The following is a 21,557-nucleotide window of genomic DNA, read 5'->3' as shown; positions in this document are numbered from 1 at the left end:
CTGAATCTGAATTCTGAATTTTAAATCTGAATTCTGAATCTGAATTCTGAATCTGAATTCTGAATCTGAATTCTGAATCAGAATTCTGAATCTGAATTCTGAATCTGAATTCTGAATCTGAATTCTGAATCTGAATTCTGAATCTGAATTCTGAATCTGAATTCTGAATCTGAATTCTGAATCTAAATTCTGAATTCTGAATCTGAATTCTGAATCTGAATTCTGAATCTGAATTCTGAATCTGAATTCTGAATCTGAATTCTGAATCTGAATTCTGAATCTGAATTCTGAATCTGAATTCTGAATCTGAATTCTGAATCTGAATTCTGAATCTGAATTCTGAATCTGAATTCTGAATCTGAATTCTGAATCTGAATTCTGAATCTGAATTCTGAATCTGAATTCTGAATCTGAATTCTGAATCTGAATTCTGAATCTGAATTCTGAATCTGAATTCTGAATCTGAATTCTGAATCTGAATTCTGAATCTGAATTCTGAATCTGAATTCTGAATCTGAATTCTGAATCTGAATTCTGAATCTGAATTCTGAATCTGAATTCTGAATCTGAATTCTGAATCTGAATTTCGAATCTGAATTCTGAATCTGAATTCTGAATCTGAATTCTGAATCTGCGAATTCTGAATTCTGAATCTGAATTCTGAATCTGAATTCTGAATCTTAATTCTGAATCTGAACTCTGAATCTGAATCTGAATTCTGAATCTGAATTCTGAATCTCAATTCTGAATCTGAATTTGGAATCTGAATTCTGAATCTGAATTCTGAATCTGAATTCTGAATTCTGAATCTGAATTCTGAAACTGAATTCTGAATCTGAATTCTGAATCTGAATTCTGAATCCGAATTCTGAATCTGAATTCTGAATCTGAATTCTGAATCTGAATTCTGAATCTGAATTCTGAATCTGAATTCTGAATCTGAATTCTGAATCTGAATTCTGAATCTGAATTCTGATCCTGAATTTTGAATCTGAATTCTAAATCTGAATTCTGTTTCTGTATCCTGGATTCTGAATCTGAATTTTGAATATGAATTTTTTATTAGAATTCTGAATATGAGTTCTGAATCTGCCTTCTAATGATAAATTTTGAATCTGAATTGCAAATCTGGTTTCTGAAGTTGTGTTTTGGATATTTATCAATAGTTTCACGTACGTATTCGGAATATATATTCTACCCTCCATCAAATTTCTTTATTTCAAATTTCGATCCTGAACTTGAAATTTAGAATTTCATATCCTGAATCTTAATTTTGAATCTGTGTACTAAATCTGAATAATATTTCCATGGATTGTTTTGGAGTCTTTCTTAATCCGAATTCTCAATCTGAGTTCTTGCTGAACTATATGAATTCAAAATCTCATAATTTTTCAACTCTTTTCGGTCTAAAGTTTGAAAATCCATTTCTGAAATATCTATGTAGGAATCGAAATATGCGATTAAGGAAAGACCTGAAAATGAATTATGGTTAGAATTTCTAAATCTTATGTCAGCAAATCTTATTTTTTAATAACAAATTATATCTGCATGCTGGATTCTGAATCTGATCTTTGAACCTCAACCTGCACCTGAAGTCCTAATATAAAAATTACATTCCAATTTTCATCAGCTTTTTAAATTTGAAATCGAAAACTGGAATTCAAATTTGATTTTTTTTTATTCCCAGGGAATTCTTATTCCGAACGAATCTGAGATTTGACTACTGAATACGAATTCCATTTTCCAAAAATAAACTTTAAATTTCGAATTAAGTTCAAAACAAAAAAAAATAGTCGTGATGAATCATCCAAACTAATTGAAAATCACAGAGAAAAAAAATTTGTCGGGAAAAGCAACGACGAACAATAATTGAGAGAATGCTCTTTCCAAATATCAACTTTGCTAGTCCGAACGCTGTAATATCCTTTCAAATTCATATTAATTGATTTAATAAGTGACAGTTGATTAAAACAAAATCAAAACAAGTGTTTATTAATTAATTTGTTGTTGAGGGTATGCTAGATCATTTAAAAATATTCTTCCTAAGAAATAGGGAACAAACCACAAAACATCTAATAGGTAAAACCCAGCTGTTAGTCAAATCCAAAATCCAAGTGTTTTTAGGAAGCAAATACCTGAGAGGAATGCCCCTTTTAAATTGAACTGCATTGTAGAATTCCTGTATACCACAGATCATATCAGTTGATTTTATGTAGGTAATCTAATGAGTCTTATTGATAAGGATGTTGGGGATAAACAAAAATAACAAAAAAAAAAAACAAATAACAAAAATGTATCGTAAGATAAGCTACTACGGTAGAGTGTGTTACTATTTGCACTTACATAGATTACAGTCCCAGGCAGCACGCGGGTGCTGCTGCTGCTGTTGCTGCACTAAGCCCGGATGCTGGTGGTGGCTACCGGAAGCAGCCAAGGATCCTGCTCCGGCTCCGGCGGCCAGTGGCGGCGGGGGCGGGGGATGCAACGTCGTCGTGGCCACCGTTGTCGATGTCGGGAGCCCCACCGGATGGAGCGTTGGGTGCGGATTCGGGAGGTGGAACAGTGACGATGAATACCGTTGCTGCTGCTGCTGATGGCGCAGTAATGTTGGAGAAGGCTGATGCCTTGCCGGCTGCTGATGGTCCACGATGGTGGCCTGGTTTGGCGCTGGGCACTGCGTTCTGAGAGCCGAAAAACCTTGGCCCAAACAACAAATATAACGACACTGCTGGTGGTTAGATACCTTCGCAGGGAACCCACACGGTTCAAGTTCTTCCTAACCTTGTGTGCTACAATAGTGCACCGATTTTTTCCTGTTGTTTTCTGGTGATGCCCAGAAGCAGCCTCGGGATTGAGAGGTGTTTTGCGACAAGGGGGGAAAGGACACTGAGCACCAATTTACTTAAGCATACACACCGGTAAAACACAGCGAGTTCGCGCGTTCGTCTTCCGCGGCAACGACACTGCTAACGAAATTGCAGGAGGGAAGAAAAAATCTTGTGTTATTTTGGCGCTTCGACTGTCTTGCTTTTTCTTCTGGGGTATTTTTCGGTCTTGTATTTTTTTTTGCTCGTGTATGGGGAAGGGGATAGCGATTCGTTGAGTGGCAAGGGACTCGCGGGGAAACACTTCACTAATTTTTTTACTCGGCTCGGTGTTGTTACTTGGGCCTTCCACTGGCTTTTACGTTAATGCTCACCTCCGGCCTTTGCGCGATGATATTGCGGCGAAATTTTTCGCTGAATCCTCACGTCCTCACGAGAGTCAACCCCGGAACGTGGCACGGTAAGAAAGCACCGAGAAAAAAAAGGACGACTGAGCCAAGAAACTCGGTAGGTAGGTCGGTCGTTGATTTGGGGTTACCGAAGGAATCTTGTTTGTTCGCAGCGCCTTGCTGCAGTGTAGTGTTGCTAGAGGGATAATCCTTTGGAGACTTTTAAATTATTTTTTTTGCTACCTTTTTGTGACAATTCTTAACATCTCTTCTTGGGAGGAACTTCTTTTTTTTTGGTTGGGTCTGTGACAATGGTCACCGGAGAACCATTTGCCAATGTTTACCGAGAAAATCACTGACAACACTCAACACATTTGCCTGTAAGTGGCGAAATCTTGCCTTATTTCTACCGATCAAAACTATGAATGCCGTTTCCAAAATATCCAGTTATCCGATCAACGGAGCAGTACCGAACTCTTATCCAAACACACCAACACGCGGCTGCTTCTCAAAACAATAGAAAACCGCGAACACTTGCCGCTGCAATAATCAAGACAAAAGAGTGAACACGCTACACTCACACAAAAATCGCGCCCTAATTGTTTCCGCTTATTTGGTCCAACACTTCTTGAGGTTGGCGCGAATGCAACCGCTAAACACTAAACTCACAGTTCTCAAAGGCGGTTTTTCAAAATACACGGATCGTTTCGCGCTCCCACTACCTAGCTAGTAGCGTTCAGATTTCGCACATCCTTCGCGGCACGTTTCTCGAGCACAACTAAATTTGAATAAGCGTACGAAAGACAGACGGCCGTCTTCGCCGTCAACCAGCCAAGATCTGAACAGAAGATGCGTTTTGCAGTTTCGCGTACCGACCGACGAACTAGAGACCGCGTGTGCTTCTCTCGTGCGCGCTCCTTTCGCTCTACCCGACCGTCGACATCACGTACGTCCTCGGCCGCTGCACCACGGCCAGCCGAAAACGGAGGACAAAAAAACTACACAACATCAACGCAGGCAGGCATTCAAGGAAAGTCCTTTCGGGGCCGGTTTCGCGCTCCCTCTCTCGCGGCGGCTATTCAAAAAAAACCTCGGCTCGCATCGGGAACACACACCGTGTGTGCGGCAGTACCTCTAGTTCTCGCGTCCACATACCAACAAACAGGATAGAAATCAACCAGCCGTCCGTCGATCCTTCTCTCATTCGTCGTCCAGCCAGGCGGCAAAGGAACACATTCTCGCTCTCGCAAACGCGCTCCCGCTCTCCGTAGCTCTCCAGTCGCTCTGAATCACGCGCATACACCAACAACAAACAGCCCAACATCAAAATAGGTACTCGCTCGCAGCAGCAACAAACAACAAAGAGCAAGTACATAATCTTCGCCTAAACACCGAGCGAGCGAACCAACGATGCTACCTTCCCATACCTACTCTCTCCCCAAAAACAACACACGCACCAGAGCCAGTGTCCAGCAGAAGAAGCGCAGCGATTTAAAAATCACCCACCCACCCATCGGCAAGACTCTTCTTCGGCGAACCGATCAACAAACCCCAGCCCAACAACCGTTTTCCCGAAAAAAGACGAAGAGGGGAGACACTTTTCGCGATGTCTTCTTACCCGTGTGCCGATGCATGCATGCTCTAGCCAAGCTTCAAGCTTGTTTTCCCGTTCCAGGCACTCTTATGTGTTTTCCATACCAACCAAACCAACCGAAGAAAACGTGATAGTGCGTAGGTAGCGGTCCGGTACTCTGCCTACCACACCAAACCACGCAAAGCAAACCCCGAGGAAGAGGATGAGAGTAGATACTCGACTCGACCGGACTGGGCCCACCTTACTCCCCCATGAACGAAAACGCTGCCAAGCGAGAGCAAAAGCCAGAGCAGGTAGCAATGACAACAATAAGAAAAACAAACCTTTCCGTCTTTGCTTGCACTTAGATGAGGAGCGTAGGGTAGAAGCATTCTTCCTTTCTGAAGGCAGGCTGCTGCAATCGGGAAATGAGAAACGAAAGTCCAAGAAAAAGCCAAGTGGGGATCAAGGTTTTTTGCTAGTTTGTCTCGTTGCTAGGATGAATGCTGGAAGCCAGCGAGTCAGGTATATTTTGCATTTGGGCATGCACAAATTACCTTCTTGTAGGTATTTCGATCATCAAGCCGGTCCCTGTTGCAAAAAAGGAGTTAGTGATGGGCGGTTCAAAGTTTGGTTAGAGCGTTCTTCTTTTTTAAGTTTTACACCTTGACGACTGAAACCTCCCTCTTCTCTGCTTCCTCGTAAAGCGATGCACCGAGAGGAGCGCTGCAGGTAAAACAATAAAAATAAGCAACAAGTGTGTGCTTGGTAAGGTCATGATTCGATGCGAGGTAATTCCAAAAACGATAGGACCGAAAGCGTAATAATGATTTCATTGATACGAGCGAATCGGGAAGTAAAGGCGCGTCCAGATTTCAATTACCTTAAAGGTACCAACTAAGAAACCAATTGAACGAGGAACAGTTTTTGTGTGTAGGTATTCAAGCACACGAAAAACGGATTAAGGAAGTTCCTACAAATGCAAAGCGAGAAGTTTTTAATTCTCTTTACAAAAGTTATAAAAATCTTAAAAAATGACTTTTTGAACACCTTGAGTTAATTGGGCAATCATTCATTACGTAACACTCCTAGGGGGGAGGGAGTAAGATCGAGCGTTTAAAATTTTGACATAGGGGAGGGGGAGGTATGATCATCGTTACGTAACGATTTTTACCTTCGAAAATTTTTATTTTAATCGCAGCTATTTTGATGTAATGCAATTTTTGCAGGGGAATGATGAGCAAACCAAATTTGTTTAATTTGTAAGCTTCAACATCTCCAAAGCCGCAATCCGTGGCGTAGAGGATAGCCTTCAAGTCTTCTTAGCCAACGAGTATGAGATCGAATCCCGGTCACGACGTACATAGTATACACTTTCGGTGGGTTGATGGTATCAGCATTTGTAATCATACGCTTTGAGTAAGGTTGCCCAAAATTTTTCAGCACATATCCGGGCCGGACAAATCCTGGCAATTTTATATAAAAACCTGGCAAAATCCGGGCATTTAATTTCAAAATTGACGATAAAAAATCCGGACAAATTTTGTCAACATCCAGAAATTACTCAACAAAAATCAAGAAAAAAAAATGAACATAATTGCTTTCTTCAAAACTCATTGACAGATTTAAAATCGTTGTTAAGGCTCCTTAAAAACCTTTCATGATTATTTTTGCAAAACTTGCACAAAAAACTTCGTTTTGGAGACATCAAATAAAAAAAAAAAATTAAGACACAATTTGTTTTTTTTTGTTTGATTTGCCAAATGTAGCGAATAAATCAAAATCCGGGCAACCGGGCCTAGATTCAACTTGCTTCATTGAACGACGACCTGACTAGTTTCTACTAAAACATTGGCTCATTGAAGAACTAAAAGTTGACAGAAACCAATTTCGAATCTATTATTAACTATTAAGAAGCGATCTGGACAGATATTAACTGTATTTATTTTGTTGTATGTATTTTGAAAAATATTAAAAAGTATTATGTTAAAATTCTTTCTTCATACAAATTAAAAATATGGGGGGAGGGGTATTTATCAGCGTTATGTAATTTTCAGAGGGGGGTGCGTCGCATTTATGATTTGTGACAATCGGAGGGGGAGGGGGGGGGGTTTGTGTTACCTAATTAATGGATGCCGTCTTAACATAACTGTCTATATCAGGTATGAGCAACCTTTTGAAGCAACGGGCCAATTCTAATTTGAAATGTTTTCGGCGGGCCGCACTCATATAATTTTTGAGGTTTGGAAAAATAAAAAAATATCTGCAAACGAAAAAAAATATACACTGATTTGCTTATTGATGATGTACAGTTCTTGAGCTTACGAGTTTCTCAATAAATAAGAAAATCCCCAACGGGATAGGAGAAGGGTGAACAAAAACAAGGTTTAGAATTAAAATTAGATAGTAAAAACCCTTACTTTCTTTTTTTTCCTTTGATTCAGTTCGAATCTGGCCCATAAAATATACCAATCTTAAGCTGCTCGGGAGTATTTAAAGCTGTATTTGACAGAAACATTACGAAAATAGTCCAAAAATTGTCCCGATGTACCCCTATTTACGGTTTTAATTAAATGCAAGGTGAATAATATCCACCAAAATTGAGTCTATGATCAATTTTAAATAGTTTAAAATTTTGAATTGACTTAATCTTTTTCGCGAATATTCATAAACATTATTTATTTATTCCGCCAAACAGTGTAGGCTACATATATATAATAACTTAAACCTAGAGATTACAATGTTCAAATAAGCTTAATAATAATAATTTTTCTTTACATTTACAAAGTCAGGTTCTTCGGTGCCTGTTACCGTAAAAACCTTTTTTCAGCTGATGTTTTGACATAGTTAAGTCTATATTCTCATAATGTTTATTATAACTATACATTAAACAATTAACAGGACTATATTTTCCATAATCAGTTCGAGTAGAGGTTATATTGAAAAGATTTCTTGTTCTTAAATGACGGCAAGGACAATAAAAGTTTAATTGATTTAGTAGATAAGCAGACTGAACGCGCTGATTAATTATGTCGTTTACAAAACAGATTGCAGCAAACTCTCTTCTTACACTTAATGTTTCCATGTTTATAAGCAGGCAACGTGATTCATAGCTAGGTAATTGGTTCTGAGACCATCCTAAATTTCGTAAAGCGAATAGAACAAATTGTTTCTGGACTGATTCCAAACGGTTTTTATGTAAAATTTGAAAAGGCGACCACACAACGCTACAATACTCAAGAATAGATCTAACATAAGCTGTGTACAATGTTTTGATTGTGTATGGGTCTTTAAAATTATAACTGAAACGTTTTATAAATGCTAACATACCGTTTGATTTCTGGATTATTGAGTTATAGTGATCTACAAAGGTAAGTTTTGAGTCCAATATAACTCCAAGGTCTCTAATCTTGTTGACTCTCTCGACAGGATCATCTCCCAATTTGACAATTTCATATGACTGACATTTTCTTCTGGTAAATACAATATTTGAACATTTTGCCACGTCAAGTTTGAGCAGACTTTTAATGCACCATTTGTTAAATACATTAACTTCGTTTTGAAAGATTCTAAAGTCTTCTTCGCTATTCACTTTCATATAAAGTTTCATATCATCAGCATAAATTAGCACATTTGACTGCTTGAGAAGACAAGTTATATCATTTACGTATAAAATAAATAATAAGGGGCCGAGATGGGAGCCTTGAGGCACACCAGAAGTAACGGAGATACTTTTTGAAAGTGAACCATTAAATCTAACAACTTGTGAGCGGTTCGTTAAATAGGACCTTATCCATTTCAGTAGGTGTGAACTGAAACCCTGTTTATTTAATTTAAAAATTAACATGGGGATGTCAATTCTGTCAAAAGCTTTACTGAAGTCCGTGTATAAAGCCTGTACAGAATTACCGCGATCCATACAGCTAATATTATAGGTAACAAACTCGAGTAAATTAGTGGCTGTAGATCTTCCTTTAACAAATCCATGTTGCTTTTCAGTAATGAGTGTTTTAATTTGGTTATATATTTTTGCATTCACTATAGCTTCGAAAAGTTTTGGTATGCACGATAAAATGGCTATGCCCCTGTAATTGTTTATGTCAGATTTTTTTTCCTGACTTGAATATGGGTACAAGAAATGATTCTTTCCATACTTGAGGAAAAACACCTGATTTCAATGAAGAGTTAAATAGAAGAAACAATGGCATACTCAGTTCATTTACTAGATTTTTTAAAAGAAGTGGAGGAATTCCATCAGGCCCGGGCCCTTTAGTGCTGTCTAAGGAAGAAATGGTTTTACATATTTCTTCAAAGGAAATTGATTCTACTACAGTAAGTACCGTTGAATCAGAGAGATAACTAAAAAACGAAGTATCACGATCTTGCTCGGAAAAACTAGTGTAAACATTTTGGAAAAAGTCGGCGAATAGATTACAAATTTCGTCGGAATTTTGACCTTCTACGCTGCCAAAGTGCATGCGAGATGGAAAACTATTATTTTTTAATTTTGTATTGACATATCTAAAAAAGTTTCTTGGGTTCGATTTTATGTTTTGCTCAATTTTTATATTATAGTCTTGGAAAGAAGTATTTAAGCGTATTGCTAGTCGATTACTGGCTTCTTGGTGTTCTAACTTAGTGACTAATGATGGATTCTTTTTCCAGTTTTTATGTGCCTTCTGCTTTTTATTTCTTAAATGCACAAGCTCTTTCGTGAACCATGGCGGATTTTTGTTATTATTTGTTCGTCGCTTTAATTTTGTTGGAACGTATTCATTGAGAATATTAACAAGAATTTTGTAAAAAATCTCCACTTGATTGTCTGTTGAGTTTTCAGCTCGGAATATTGTTTGCCAATCAACAACTTGTAATTTTGTTTTAATCATATTATAGTTTGCATGAAAAAAGTCAAACGTCTCTATAAACTCGTAATCATCTGGTAAACGTTTTTGATCAGGACATATGATTGAGAATTCGATAGCAGTGTGGAAGACCTCGTTTTTCCAGATTGGATCTGAAGCTTCTACAACACAAAAATCATCAGTCAAATTGGAAAATAATAAGTCCAGATATCGACTACAGGCATTTTTTACATGATTTATTTGATTAAGACACAAAGAAGCCAGATTATCAAAAAGAATTTGCAGTGTTTCATTATCACCACAGATCGGCAAGAGAATGCTTTCATTAACTTCATCAATTAAGAATTGGAGACTTGATTGGTTAAAGTCGCCATAAAGGTGTATTTTAAATTCGGGCTCAAAATTTGCGAACATTTCAGTAATGTCATTGCTTCCTTTTTCAATTAAAACGAACATATTTGAAGACATTTTCATGAAGACATTTTCAAGGTCTTAACCGTTTCCTAGGAAAAACCCTTTTGTCATGGAGCTAAATCCCTGCGATAATTTGAAGTGAAAAAAATAAGAGTGTGAGAATTGTAAATGAGATTTATTGACCTGAAACGCACATTTTAAAAAAAAATTTCTTTTCTAAGAAAAGTTTTTATCGATTTTTGTAAATAAATTTTCGACGTGTCGGTGAAAATATATATTCTTGGAGAAAGAATATATTTTGTAAATTTATTTTCGGCATATCAGTGAAAATGTTTATTCTTGGAGAAAGAAAATCAGAATTGAAAATCGATACTTAATTGAAGATTTTATTGTTTTTTTTCTACGAACGGTAAAAAAACTGTATTTCATTATGAATTTGAATGCATTGTTGCATGTTAAGTAAGGTTGCATAGTTCATAATTTTAAAATATTTTCAAGCCAATTTCTTTAAAGCTTTCATCCTTGATTTAAAGAATTTTTAACAGATTTCATGGATTTAAAAAAAAAATAAATAAGGATACTGCTGAGATAAGCTTTCAAAATCTGATTCATGAAAATCGTATGGCTTTGGTAACGTGGATTGCTTTTTGCAAATAAAACGACTCAATCTGTCGATGTTTGGCATGATTTTCCGATCAATTTCTAAAAGCACAACAGTCGTCACAAACAGTTCAGGTCAAATCACAGAATTATAGATATTGTTCTTGTCAAAATTCAGAATTTTGTACGGAAACTTTGATACTGACTCATGTCGATAAAAAAATCCGAAATCGTTCACCCAGTCTTCACTATTCAACTTTCCTCATTTTCGTCAATATTCAAGAACGAAAATATTGAACTTGTTAATGGTTCTTCTTTTTTGTTCAGAATTTTATGGAATGATGATTTTTTTTAAATTATCTGCTGAGAATATTCTTCAGACAACTCTATCCTTTCTTGAAACGAAAAAAATAAGTACTTTGACATTAAAAGTTTTCGTATTAAGTCGTCATAACTTTAGAAAAATTAGTCCTCAACCTTGAAGGTGAGCTAAGTTCACTTTCATCGATGGTTAAAATCTTTGAATTTGTTTAAGAGTCTGGTAGATCAAACTTAGTTGGATTGGGCATAAAATAAGTTTTTTAAGAAAGTCTTCAATTTCTTAAAAATTACTTATTCTATACTCAAATCAAACAAGCACAATCTTCCAAACTAATTTGCAAATTCAATGATTTTAACCTTTGATGAAAATAAATCAAATTTTCAACAAAAAGTAAGAGATAAAATCATAAGATTTTCGGATCAAATTTTCTTGATGCAAACTTGAACCAAATTAATGATTTTAGTATGAAATTTGGCTTTAAAAAAACTGCAATATTAACACATCGCGGACCAAATACGAGATATCTCGTTTTTCCCTTGTCGCTAGTATGCTTCATTGAAAAGCATAATTCAAACGATATGAACCTAATAATGAAACCTCATTCTACAAAATTCAACATAACGCTTCCCGTTGCCCAAATATCTATAGTATATACATTATGTTGAATTTTGTTCATTGGTTTCTGAAACATAAATTGCCGAATTGTGGTGTGTTAATAATGTTAAACAATACACTGTTAAAATATAGAATTTTTTGCAGATTTTTTAGGTGAAGATGTTCTTTTACAGTAAATATTTTACATAAAAAATCTATTCCATATTGAAAATCCTGTGGATGATTTTTAAAATTTTGGTTTTTTCGGATAAAACAAAAAAATTTAAATTCTACCTTTTATTTGCGATTTTCAGCTGAATTGTGTTTACAAAATTATTTTGTTTAAAATATTGAAATCTGGAAATTGAATTGACAAGCAATCGAAACAGATTTAGGATCGCGAGAAAATCTATGACGAGGACGAGAAACACCGAAATTCGGCATTCTATACTTCAGCATTTTTAAATTACGGCAAATGTTAGTGTTTGATTTTGTCGAATAAAGTTCAATCCATTCGAGTTATATTTCGAAGTGAAGCACACTGGTACAAGCGAAAAAAACGATATTTCTCGTATTTGGTCCGCAATGTGTACAGTTCATGATCTCTTGAATACCTCAACAATCTGAATTCTGAACTCAAAATGTGCTTTGAATCTGTATTATTTATTTTTAATCTGTATTGAGAATTAGAATTAAAATATGAATTTACAAAGAACGGAATCTGACACTTCATTTTTGGATTGCCATTTCGAAGCTCTAAATTTTTGAATTTTTGTAAGAATTAAGTTTAAGAACTTCGAATCTATATATAACTAGCAGGCCCGGTAAACTTCGTCTTACCATGTTCTTTTTTTATGGGATGGGAGTTTAACACTGAGTTCCCTAGTCCAATCTTATCATGTTCAACTTGGCGTCCATTTTCCATTTTTCCTAGTTTTTTTTTACGTTTCTCTCCTTTCCCTTTACTCGAATCGTCCGGCTTAATTCTATAAAAATAAAAACCAAAGAATTTTAACTCAATTCTACGGGTCTTATAAAATCCACTTTTTGTTACTTGTTCCATAAATAACTGTATGTTGATAATATGTATGTTTCATTTGTTGTACTCCATTCAGATGATTTCTTCCGTTTTGTTCGAGTTCGCATTACGGTTTAAACCGAAACAAAAAGTTTCTATTTAATTGGAATATATTGCGTATGAATCTTTTTTAAAATATAATTTTGAATATCGGGACAATTTTAGGAGTATTTGCCGTATATTTTGCCTAACGCAGCGCTTTCATCTCTAAATTAGCTTTGGATTTAGAGCTGAAGAAACGAAAAACATAAGAACAGATTTTTTACTAACCATTTTCAAACAGCTTTTTATTCACCATCCTCATCCTTCGAAGCAGTTTGAATTAAAATCCATATTTTCACCAAAATCATGTTCAAAAAAGTTTCGCCTGATACTAAACTTATAGACTTTACACATTTCAATTTTAAGTGTTCCCAAACAGCACTTGTCATGACATTAAATCTGTCTATTTTGTAAACACAAATTCCTTTTTTTTATTTATTCCAGCAAAAAATACAAATTAATTCCTTTGGACTTTAACCCAATGAATCAAAGAAACGATTGGTTTTGAAAAGCGGAAAAAATATGTTTAGTTATGTTCACTATTGTTCACCCATTATTTTAAAGATTCTAATTGAAGCATTGCGATGTTCTGATTTCAAAGTTTCCTGAACATTGTTGGTGATGATCTGCGATTTCATTCAGGATTATGTAATATTTTTAAAACTTTATAAAATTTTATTGAAAAGCAGATTTTTTAAAATGAATTAGATCGAAAAGAATAAGAATAATCTGTTCAGGCTTCGTTGGTTTCATCAGTTCATTTTATTTCCTGGAAATTATCATATAAACAAAACCTTAATAAAAATTAGGTGTTTTTTTTAACTGTAAATCTTAATTTTCAAAAATGAAACACCGGGGCAAATGCAAACGAATATCACCACAGTTCAACTTTCATAATCTCTGAAAAAAATATTAGTTATGTTGACAAAAAGAAATATCGGAGCATACATTTGTCCCATTTATTGGGGCAAGTGAAAACACATAGGTCTTTTTCAGATGCGTCTGTGAAAAGACTTTAAAATGAATTTAATACTTGTTCTTGTTTGTCTATTTTATCAACTTTCATTTATATATCCTAAGTTTTTCTCCGGAATAAATTAACTTCACTGAATGCTGTTCAACCAAAAATCCTTGGTTTACAAAGACCTTTATAATAATTTTGAATATCCGCTTCAGATTCAACACTCGGGATATCGTTTCTGGCTATTTGAGAGATAAAATTCTTAAATGGTAGATGTTTCATTGCCAAATGGCGAGTTTTCACTTATTTCACCTAAGAAATTGCAGGAGTTAATACTATTTTTAACACTTTCAGGTCATATTAAAAGTTCATCATAAAAATCTGCTGCCCCTGGAATATCAATCACAAAAAAACTTTTCAACAAAAAAGTGAATCAAAAGTCTCTTCTATGTAGCCAAAATATTTAAAACAAAAACACACTTTTCATGTTAAGAACGGACTTGAGTTGAATGTGCAGAAAACGTGCAAACAGTTTTTTGGTGAATGATTTAAAAAAAAAGTTGAGTTTTTTAAATCATATTGTTTTTTTGGGCCCAACAATTTTTAGACGAAATTCGTAAAAGTTGAAAGTTTGCACTTGCTCTAGTCTACTTTCTTAATTGAAAATTCTTCCGGAAAATGCATATCATAACTTTTTGTTATTTAAAAGTAGATTATTTTAATGATAACTTCAACTTACGTTTGCAGAAAATCAAAAAGTTCATTCGGCCTTTAAAAACTTCAATCCTATCTAATCTATTTCAAAGGACAGACTCTTGTTCAGTTAATGTGTCTAGCGTTCTAGGCGTATTTGATCATACGAAATTGAATGTAAAGCATACCAATTAGCTTAGCTTAGCTTAGTTGACTATGTAAAGCTTTCCAATTTCTTTCGCAAAGTGTCATAACATTATTTTATTAGCATCATTACCAAATTCAAATTTTTCGGACAACAATTTACTACTTAAATTAACACGAATTAAAAATGGTTTTAATATTTGAAATCGTTTATATGTTTTTGATTCGATCGGAAAAATATCAATCCGTGTCACATCTAGGCGTCATTTATAACCATGTGCTGCTTGGGAAAAACCCATCTAGGTTGCATATCGCCCCACGTGCATAAGAAATATAGGTACTTGGTTGAGAATCAGGCGCCTAATTTTTAAATTTTTCCAGCGATCAATGAACAGTATGCTTTGGTTACTATTATCTTGCAACGACGTTTGCTCGCGACGCCTCGCCTATGGAGACGAATAACAAACCCCTCAAAAAAAAAGAAAATATCTAAAATTGTATGCCTGACTTTTCAATATTAAATTTTTGCTAAACATAAAGAATATGTTTTATTCGATCGACAAAATGTCGATCTGAGTCACGTCTAGGCGTCATTCATAACCATGTGCTATACAAATGAGCTAGGAATATAAAAGAAAAAAAAATCACATCAAGGCTTCATTTCGCCACCCCTTACATTGAAAATATGCTCACTGATCAGTATGCTATGCCATGGTTACTATCTTTTAACGACGTCTGCTCGCGACGCCTCGACCTTGGAGACAAAAAACAAACCGCCCAAAGGGAAAAAAATCTCAAAAAAATGGAAGCCATGACTTGTATTTCATTCAAAGAACTACAAATTTAATTATTACGGACAACTGATGCGACTTTGTGTTGTTTTTATTCGATACAAACCGATTCGCATGGCTACAGAATATTCTTAAAATAATTTCATTCGAATCGTTTGGGTCATTTCAGAGGAGTAGTACTACAAACACCGTTACAAGAGGATTTTTTATAATAGCCTAGCTGACCCGGTGTGCATTGCTACACCTTGCAAATATAAATGTTATTTGTAAAAATTTATTCAAATTCAGATTTTGTAAGCATTTTTTTTAAATCAAACCTCATCATGGTTTAGAACCAACAACTTTGAAATGAGAGCTGCAGTTGGAGTACCGAATTGCAATTCAAAGATGGTATATAATATTTACTGAAGCTTGATCTCGAAACTTGTTTTTCAAGATCTGAAATTTGCACTCTGCTTTTAAAGCTTCATAATGACTCAAATAATGCCAATATTTATGGATTTTCTACCTTTTTTTCCCAAAGTGGGAAGTTACGAACTTTCATAAAAACATTTGTCACATCTATTTTTGAGTTATGCCAAATATCCGTACGCAAAAAACCCTCTTTTACAATATGGTCCCTTCTTTGAAAAGCTCTATATCTTAAACTTACATGGGAGTCCCCCCTCCTTTCCTATTTTGTCCCCCACTGCTTGAAGAAGGTAGGCTGATTTACCTGGCTCAAGTATACATAAATTCCTAATTGAAAGAAAACGATTCGCACATTGGAATTTATTGCACATTGTACTTTATGTAAATAGAATTTTGAAAACCGATCAATAACGTGAATCGGGACAGTTTTTTGAGTATATTCCAAAAATTTCGTATTATGAGCACTTCCAGACCCTGATTAGCTTTAGATGATGTATTTTTTGGAGTTTAAAAAATAAGCTATCGAAATTTGAAGAAAAAAAAAAACGATGAAAAGGATTTTTAATAAGCATTTTCAAACAGTTGTTGTAGTTTTCCCAAACAACACTTATCATGGTTTGAAAATTATCGATTTTATACAGTGAAATTTTCTTTTTTTAATAAATTAATTATAGCAAAATATTACAGTTGCATCACTAAATAATTTCTCCGCGTTTTTTATTTTCTCTTTAAAAGTCAAATATTCAAAAATGTTGGCAAAAACAAATTTCTAAGTTAACATTTGTCTCGTATATTGGGGCAAGTATAAATGCAAAGCTTATTTTCAGATGTGTCAGAGTAATGGCTTAAAAATGGATTTAATACGCCTAGTTGTTTGTTTGTTTTATTAAGTTTCATTGATATACCTGTAGAATTCCAGCAGTAGAAATTTATGTTTGTTATTCCACTTTTAACGAATGCTGTGCAAAGCAAATGACCATCATTTACAAAGACATTTAAGAATTTTAAATATCAGCTTTAGTTTCAACATTCGGAATACCCTTCTGGTCTTTCCAACATATTGAATCATTTTGAAGACAAATTTCTCAAAAGTTCGACGTTTACCCTTGCCCCACCGTGTAAGTTGACAGGAGGGAATTTTGTTTTGAACACTTAAAAATTCTCATTAAATTTCTCAAAGAAATTTTGCTTCCGGTTGAATATCAGTTCTAAGGTCTCATTTTTCAAAAAAGAAGCGGATCAAAAGTCTCTTTTATGCAGCCATGTAACACAAAAACACTTTTCATGTCAAGTACGTACTCGAATTGGTATGTAAGCTAAAAGTACGAGGTTTTTTTTTCAGAATTATTAAAAATAAAAAGCTCCCATTTTCATTTCTAAATTCGTTTCAGTTGTGTATTTTGGCCGAAATAACAATTTTTAGAAGAAAACATTTTTTTTTTTGTAACAGAGAACAGAGTGTTCCTTGAATGAAAATTCTTTCGGAAAATGAATTCCCTCACTTTTGGTCAATAAAAATCAGTTTATTTCACTAATACCTATATGATCTATTTTAAACAAAAGGCTCTTGATCAATTCATTTGTCGGATCGGATTGTTTTATCTTTTTTCTCAGTTATGTACACTTTTATATGTTCAACAAAATGTTTCCGATCTACCTCTGTAGAAAACATCTCATTAATATTTCTGTTATCAATATGATTCAAATATAACCTTGTAGGCAAAACGGGTTAAAAATTGTAAGTAAATTATAATCTTTGACTATTTTTTTTCAATTGTCCGCAAAGTTTCATACCAATATTTCATGAGCATCAGAACTAAATTTGTATTTTTTAACAATAAATGCTATTTGGACAACAAATATGGAAGTATTTTTGCAAATCTTTCAATTGCTTTTGATTCGATTGATAAAATACCAATCCGTGTCACATCTAGGCGTAATTTATTTCCACGTGCTGTGTACAATTAAGCAAGAAAAAACACATCTAGGTTACATATTGCCCCCACGCGCATAAGAAATATAGGTACTTGGTTGAGAAACAGGCGCCTAATTGTTAAATTTTTCCAGCGATCAATGGTTATTATCCACTTGCGACGGCGTTTGCTCGGCCATAGAGACGAAAGACAAACCCCTCAAAGAAAAGAAAATCTCTAAAAATGAATGCCATGCAATTTCAATTTCAGATTTTGGCAAAAAAAAATGTAAATGTCTAATTCGATCGGCAAAATGTCAATCTGGATCACATCTAGGCGTCATTCATAACCATGTGCTGTACAAATGAGCTAGGAATGAAGTAGAAAAAAAAACATCAAGGCTTCATATCGCCACCCCTTGCATTGAAAATATGCTTGGTAGAGAAATTCGCGCCAAAATATTCCCACTGATCAGTATGCTATGCCATGGTTACTATCCTCTCACGAAGTTGGCTTGCGACGCCTCGACCATGGAGACGAAAAACAAACCGCCCTAAGGAAAAAAAAATCTCGAGAAAATGGATGTCATGACTTTAATTTGTTTCGAAAAACTACAAATTTTGTATGGAAGCCCCCTCTCCCTTAAGTCTGAGCGGTTTGTAACTATCATAGAAACCATCTCTGGCCCCAAAAACCCTCAGATGCCAAGTTTCACGATGATCGGTTCAGTAGTTTCCGAGTCTATAGGGAACAGACAGACATTCATTTTTATATATATATAGATACTAGCTGACCCGGTGTGCGTTGCTACACTTTCCAAAATGAAATGATATTTTCAAATATTATTAAAATTTTTATTGTTTTGTTGGCATAATTTTAAACCAAATTATAAAATCATTCATAAGCAATCGCTATAAATGAGAGCTGCAGCTGGAGTTTCGAATTGCAACACAAAGATAACTTAAAATTATATTCTGAATCTTGATCTATAAATTTGTTTTAAAGATCTGATAATTTAAATCCACTCAAAAAAAAGGAGGGTCTCAAATTAATTGTATGCAATGAATCTAACTTATAAAATATGGTTGATTTCACTTGGTATGTTGTAGATTTATGCAAAAAAAAAACTAATAAGAGAGCCCTCCTGTCCTTCCTTTCACCCCCTGCTGAATGGAGGTCGTGATCTTTAATAATCATACCCATTTTTTTATCGTTCCCAAAAATCCTCTTATATCAAATAAAGTTCCATTGGTTGATAGGTTTTTAAGCTTTACAACAAATTTTATATGGAGCCCCCTCCTTTCTTCCCCTCTCTACACTGTAAAGCATAAGGGTCTACAACAATCATAGAAATATATCTCGTAACCAAATACCATTCCAAGCCATATTTGTTTCCATTTGTTGGCTTCATTAGCATAAATTGAGAACTTATGCTAATAAAATTGTATTGGGCTCACCTCCCTCCTCTTATGTACCTACTCACAGAAAGAAGGATGGGGTGTCAGATAATCATAGAATCATACCAAAATGATTTTCCATGTTAATTTTTGTCCTTTTCTCGGATTTTGTAAAAAAAAAAGTTAAATGTAAGCTTTCCTCTTACCTTCCTATATTTTCAATTATATCATCCAACTGCAAGAAAGCAATTGTTTCACATAGAAAAATTTCTCGTATTGATATACCATCCCATACCAAATTTGGTTTTATTTGCGTAGTAAATTCTTGAGTTATGCATAAACTTGAAAGGAAGTACCATCCCTTCTTCCGTTCTCCCCATTGAATGGAGGGGAGAGCTTAATATTCATGAAGTATTTTTCGTACTCATATACTCTTTGATGCCAAATTTGGTTTCATATGCTCGATTAATTCTCGAGCTATGCAAAAAAAAAATTATATGGAAGCCCCCCTTTCCTCCTTTAAATCTTTCAGCTGAAAAAAGGTGGGACTTCAATTTATGATAGAAACATTTCTCGTATTCAAATACTCTCATATGCCAAATATAATACAATTTGCTCGATCAACTCTCTAGTTATACTGAAAATTGTAAAGGAGACCTCTCCTTCCCCTTTTCATCCACCTCTTTGAAGGAGTGAGGGATACCAAATATTCATAGAAGCGTTTCTCGTACCCAAATATCGTTCCATGCCAAATTTGGTTTCATTTGCTGTTGTAGTTTTTGAGTTTTGCTGTAAAAATATTATGAAACTTCCCTCCCTCTTTCCTTTCTCCCCGCTGGAAGAAGGAAAGGATCTCAAACAATCATTAGAACATGTCACGTTCCCAAATACCCGCCCATGCCAAATTAGGTTCCATTTGCATAATTAGTTTTTGAGTTGTGTAAAAAATTATAAAAGAGGCCCCTCCCCCCTTTATTTTTCCCTACTGGAAAGAGGGATGGGTCTCAAATAATCATAGAAATATTTTTCGTATCCAAACACCCTCCCATGCCAAATTCGGTTCCTTTTGATTTATTAGTTTTTGAGTTATGTAAAAAACATGAAAAAGGCCCCCTCCTCTTTTCTACTGGAAAGAGGTAGGGGTCTCAAATAATCATTGAAATATTTTTCTTATCCAAATACCTTCCCGTGCCAAATTTGGTTCCAATATCTTGATTAGTTTTCGAGCTATATGAAAAATTGTAAGGTAGCCCCCCTCCCCCCTTCCTATCGCCCCACTGAGAGGAGGGAGGGGTACCTTATATTCATAGAAATATTCCTCGTACTCGAATACCACCCCATGCCAAATTTGATACCATTTGCTTGATGGGTGCTCGAGTTATGCAAAAAATTGACTTTTGTTTGGGAGGCCTCTCCTTCCCTTAATGAGAGAGGGAGGGGTCTCAAACCATAATAGAAACCTTCCCCTGCCTCCAATACCTCCACCTGCCATGTTTCACGCAAATCGGTTTAGTAGTTTCCGAGTCTATAGGGAACAGACAGACAGACAGACAGACAGACAGAAATTCATTTTTATATATATAGGGTGAATGTACCCAATCTTGGCCCCTAAGGCATGGTTGACTAGATTTCCCATGATTGCAGTCTACCTGTAATGTGTACCTTCAAAAGTCCTTCGACAAATATGATTGCTTACTAGCCTGAAATGCAGTAAAAATATGTCCTTGCTTGAAAATGGTTGATAATTTAAGATAAACCTGATCAAACTTTTGATCGAAATGCTCCTTATTGTAGCCCCCGCGCCGAATTTTGGCCCTTTATGAGTTCCTTAAATTGGCCGTCTCTAGGAAAAACTTGCCTCACTAATACAACAACAGCCCCCACGAATTCATTGAAAATATCCCGGAAGGAAGCACATCAATGTTCTGTATTGTTTTCAAAAAGTCGGAAGTACGAAATGTCAATCAATTTTTATAATTGATATTTGCATTTAAAATTATAATCTTACGTCAAAAAGCATTACTAGTTTATTTCAGTTTTTGTGTATTCATAATTTCTATTATAAGTTCCAAACTATGGCATAAACATATTCCTTTCCAACAGAGACCAAACGTCATCACCTCCTGCTGATGCACAGTGATCTATAATTAAAAACAAACTTGGTCAAAATATTATTTTTGATTTCACATGAAACTGCAAACAATAAAAATTCAAGTTCGTTACAACGTAGTATTTCAACATTGCAGTGCAATAATTTTTTTTAAAAGAACATAATATTTAGAGTGTCATAATTTGAGCTTTATAACAATTTCTTTCAAAGCGACATATATGCAGCAAATCAAATTAAATCAAAATATGTTAAACCTCATTTCCAAATGTGGAATTTTTTGGGTATGGATATAGTAACTTTAACATTGAGATCCCAGATATCAATTCGGATTCGGATCCGGTAAATTAATTTATTGAGAGGTAAATTTTATTGAGAAGAAAAGCTCTCGAAATTTACCATAAAAGAGCAGCTCAAATTGTAGCACTATAATTCCAACTA

The 21,557-nt window shown here is 34.9% G+C and overlaps 1 protein-coding gene across 5 annotated transcripts in view; it reads right to left on the bottom strand.

Moving 5' to 3' along the window:
• Positions 1–21,557, bottom strand: part of LOC129738826 (protein distal antenna-like) — a 60,400-nt gene that overhangs the window by 25,418 nt on the left and 13,425 nt on the right. Inside the window, exons 1-2 of one of the 5 annotated variants that reach the window (XM_055730164.1) lie at positions 3,200–4,698; positions 2,344–2,966 (exon numbers count right to left, since the gene is read on the bottom strand). The gene's annotated coding sequence lies outside the window, so the exon portion shown is untranslated. Of the gene's footprint in view, positions 1–2,343; positions 4,700–21,557 lie in introns of those variants that run through there. The other 4 variants (XM_055730238.1, XM_055730383.1, XM_055730306.1 and 1 more) reach the window with 4 other exon arrangements.

The sequence above is a fragment of the Uranotaenia lowii genome, chromosome 1 (assembly GCF_029784155.1).
Source record: "Uranotaenia lowii strain MFRU-FL chromosome 1, ASM2978415v1, whole genome shotgun sequence".
NCBI lineage: Eukaryota > Metazoa > Arthropoda > Insecta > Diptera > Culicidae > Uranotaenia > Uranotaenia lowii.
The sequence above is the reverse complement of the archived record's forward strand: the minus strand, read 5'-3'. Positions and strand labels throughout refer to the sequence as shown.